Genomic DNA, 4,474 nt, shown 5'->3' with positions numbered 1-4,474 from the left:
TGGTATGGTCATGCCACAGTTTGTTTAACCAGAAATAAATTATTGATTTGATACAATTTTATTAACTGCACCAGTGCTGTAGTATATCATATCACTTGATGGGGAATTACATAATTGATCTTGTTCTTTTTTAGGGGGAGGGTCTACAGTAATTTTATTGTAACAGAGAATCCAGGCTGCAATAAATCTAATATGATTAGAGCATGTGGCGGTTATCTTTCCAAAGGGTGAAGCCTGAACCCAGATAGCAGCACACAAAGCCTAGAATATCCTCTTCCTGGTACTTTCCTGTATTACTTGACTCATGATGTGAGAATAAAGACTATACAACCATATTCAATGAAAAGAGGAGGTCCAACTGGGCAGAGGCAACATCCAGCAGGAGACAATTACACAATTGTTGAAGAGGATGCTCAGATAAAGTACCGTTACCTTCTCCACTATTCTTTGCTGAGAAAAATGAGGCTATGGCATCAGTAGAAAATTATGTTCTTTATTCTTAAATAAATCCAAGTAGGATGGGGCTTGATATGGTTTGGCTGTGTCCCCACCCAAATCTCATCTTGAATTGTAGTTCCCATAATCCCCACATGTCATGGGAGGGAGCTGGTAGAAGGAAATTGAATCATGAGGATGGTTACCCTCATGCTGTTCTTATGACAGTGAGTGAGTTCTAACGAGATATGATGGTTTAAAAGAGGCTTTTGCTCCTTTTGAGCGGCAATTCTCCTTGCTGCTGCCATGTGAAGAAGGATGTGTTTATTTCCCCTTCCACCATGATTGTAAGTTTCCTGAGGCCTCCTCTGCCATGCTGAACTGGGAGTCAATTAAACTCTTTCCTTTATAAATTACCCAGTCTTGAGTATCTCTTTATTACCAGCATGAAAACAGACTAATATAGGGTAGATGGTCAATCCAGCAGTAGAATGGGATGAAAATCTAGGTTAGTTAAAAATCTTTGTGCATAAGGAAAAGAACAGGTTGAAAAGGGAGAAGACAGAGCCTTCTCTTTTTCTTAAATAAGACAGGAAAGAGCATCTTTTATTTTCCTTGCTGCAGTGTCAGCAGACTCATGGGTTTCCATAAAACACAATTTCTGCAATACGGTCTGTTGATAAGGTTGCTCCATCATGGGAGGGCAAACATGAGACCAATTGTTAATGACAGAACTAGGTCTTTCAAAGCCTCTAATGTGTGCTATTTCTCATGAAGAACCCTGACAACATAAGATGCTTCAGTTAAAGCTTCTGAAATATTGTAGTGGGCATAATTAGCAGGTTTCTTGGTGCTATGAGTTTCTTGCACATGTAAACCCTTTGAGAAAAGTTGAAGATAGAAAGATGGGGGAGAGTTTGGCTTAGTTCCAGACACCAGTCACAGATGCCTCTGCCCAATGTCATTACATGTTCTTTTCTGAGAAGTGCATTCAATCACTCAGTATTATGCACTGTGGTTGAAAAAAATGATCTACTTACCAGCATCTACCCTCACTCATCCTCCATGTGAAGCTCACAGTAGCAGCAGCTGAAAACAGAAAAGTTGTATCTGTTCCCTCACACCAGGGATATTACTTGGTGACCTGGTGTATGGCATAGGCAAGATAACTCACGTTGCTGGAGGTGATCCCTGCCACAGAGATGCAGCCATCCTATGCCATATAGATGGAGAACTTCTTGGTTAGCTTCTCCACCTGTTCAGGCTTTAGGCTTGTGAAACAAAGCATGCCAATTTAGTCAGTCATGTGTTGTCAGATGTGCAAGGAACCATCCTTACTGTTGGAGATCAGCTGAATCTGCATGATAACAATGCAGTTGGCCATGATTTTCACTTCTTGCAACCATTATTTTTGCGAACCCAGGATGTTCAGAATGGTAGAGGCAATACAGGCCCCATTGAGAGAAGGATTGGAATACACAGGATAGATCAGGATCTTCAACTGTGACTCTACTCTTTTGGTTTCATTCACTGTCTTTGCACAGTGAAGGCTCCCACATGCTGACCATATAAAACCCACGTTCTTGGAGTATGATCGGAGAGACAAACGTTAATACCCTGTTCAATGAAGTAGCACACAGCTCACGCATCCTCGTTACCATCACCACTGGCAAAGCCTTGGTAGACCATATTCAAAGAATGTAGAGATTCTTTTTCTTTGCCACTGTTACTATTTTCTTCCACTGCTTTGCATGAGGGTCCCAGGCATGCAGGAGAAGAGCACTTTGCCCTGGTATTTTTGAAATGTCCTCCATAGCACTTGTGAAGTCAAAACTGCAAGTCTTGGGGTCATTATACTGATAACCTTGTAGCTGTATGCCAGCAACCCTGAAGATAGGTGTGTGATTTCCCCAAAGTGGTTTGGACAGAAAGACATCTGTCTTCAAAAACTTTAAAAATCTTTGCACAAAACTGGCTCCAACTCTTAAGGCCCCAGTTCCAGAAATGATCTGCACAGTGACAAAGTGGCCAATTTTCAACAGTTTGCTGTTCTCACCCAGGGCTAGTTCTGCAGATGCCTTGCAAAATTCAGCTTGTCCTACAATGGGCAGGTATTCCTTGTCTAAATTTTTTATGGCAATCTAACTGGGTCTCTTATCATCCCAGTAGGTACCAACTCCTAGACTCATCTTTTTCTTATTGATGTTCCTCTTAAAGGCTTTGGTGACTCACAAGATGGGATCTGGAGGTCTCATTTCCACATGGGCCCACATGGAGCTGGCTCTGGCAGAGGCCATGGTGGGGAGGCCTGGGTGAAAGGTAGCAGAGATCCCCTAGAAGACATGGCTGGAGTATGGCAGGGTCATGGTTGACATTCAGAGTGCAGTGGGTAGCCACAGGACAGAGTAGAGAGCAAGAGGACGCAGACCAAGGGGGCATGGGCTCCTGCTGAAGGTACTGTTCTTGTTTTATATTACAAGACTTCCACAGTGGAGTGAAAAATGAAGTCAAGTTTCAGTATATTTTGAATTAAAGCTTGCACAGGTGTTTTAGCTTGGTAAATAGTTCAGCCTAGACTATTTCAGCTCTGAATTATCCAAATAATTATTTTAAAATATTTTAAATATAATTTAGCACACAGAGAATGCCTCTGTGTGAAATAAGTGATGGTAATTTAAAATAACTGATGATTATAATTATTGGAATCTAGTCTCCTGGCCATTTTCTACTTCATAATTTACAAGGAGCCTATGAGAGTTCAAAAACACTGTATTTTTGCCAAAGGAGCCTCATGCTTTGTCTGCATTTTATGGCTTCCTTTGCACCTGGAGCAGCTATTTTAGGACTGTCTAGACAATCACCCCAGCTTTAAAGGTCTTTTCCTTTCTTTTCACATAGTCAGTGAGCATGAAGGGTAATAGATGATGCTGGCACTCTCTCACCCAAGATACTATTCAAATAAAGACAGGAACAATAATGCCTTTGCTCTGGCTCAGAAAATCAAGAGACCTTAATATACAGCCCCAGATGTCTACCAATTGGCAAAACTTTAAACCAACAAGAAGGCCTTCCAACGTCCACATGCCTATAGTAGCTGGATCATACTTTTTGGTGGAGCTGCATGAAATGATTACTATTTGACCATCTTGGAAATGTAAAAACAGCAATTTAAGATGTTTCAACCCAAGAGATTTGGGAAAGAATTTGGGAGTGCTCTGTTTCCATTTTCTTTCTCCAGTTCCCAAGCAATACTCATCTGGGTTCTAGTAATGACCTAGAATGCACAGCTTCTGCAGGCCTTTTTTGCCACTACAAGGAAAGAATGCAACCAAGTATGACATTGGAACATTCCCTAAATGCATGTCCTAGGTAATGCCTAAAAGTCAGTAAGTAATATCGCAAGGAGATGAACACTAAATCAGTCTACTTCACTCCTCATAGTCCTTTCTTTCAAGAGGTGAGAGACAGCTTTCAAGCTCTCCACAGGACTGCTACAGCCCACCTATCCCCAGGCTGTTTAATGGGTTCTGAGATTGCATCCCAATCTCTGACCCTCCTGGGAATATTCTTTTTTTTTTTGAGACAGAGTCTCACTCTGTCACGAGGCACCAGACTGGAGTGCAGTGGCACAATTTCGGCTCACTGCAACCTCTGCCTCCCGGGTTCAAGCAATTCTCCTGTCTCAGCCTCCTGAGTAGCTGGGACTACAGGCGCACGCCACCACGCCCAGCTAATTTTTATATTTTGAGTAGAGACGGGGTTTCACCATGTTGGCCAGGATGGTCTCGATCTTTTGACCTCATGATCCACCCGTCTCAGCCTCCCAAAGTGTCCTGGGAATATTCTTACTTGGTACTCTCTGATGGTAAACGTATTTCATTTTGGAGGAAAAAATGCACAAGGGTAGATATCTATAGATACATAAATGTACATTGTACATGATATATAATAGAATATACAATTACATAATATACATATACTACATATGCATTTTTACATTATCTACTACATATATATGACACCTAGCAATTATCAGTTT

At 41.5% G+C, this 4,474-nt stretch overlaps 1 pseudogene; it reads right to left on the bottom strand.

Moving 5' to 3' along the window:
* Positions 1–1,177: 1,177 nt before the first annotated feature.
* On the bottom strand, positions 1,178–2,801 carry LOC108296226 (annotated as a pseudogene).
* Positions 2,802–4,474: the final 1,673 nt, after the last annotated feature.

This window comes from Cebus imitator, unplaced genomic scaffold, assembly GCF_001604975.1.
Source record: "Cebus imitator isolate Cc_AM_T3 unplaced genomic scaffold, Cebus_imitator-1.0 Scaffold692, whole genome shotgun sequence".
Lineage (NCBI taxonomy): Eukaryota > Metazoa > Chordata > Mammalia > Primates > Cebidae > Cebus > Cebus imitator.
Note: the sequence above shows the minus strand (reverse complement) of the source record. Positions and strands in the feature narration are given on the sequence as shown.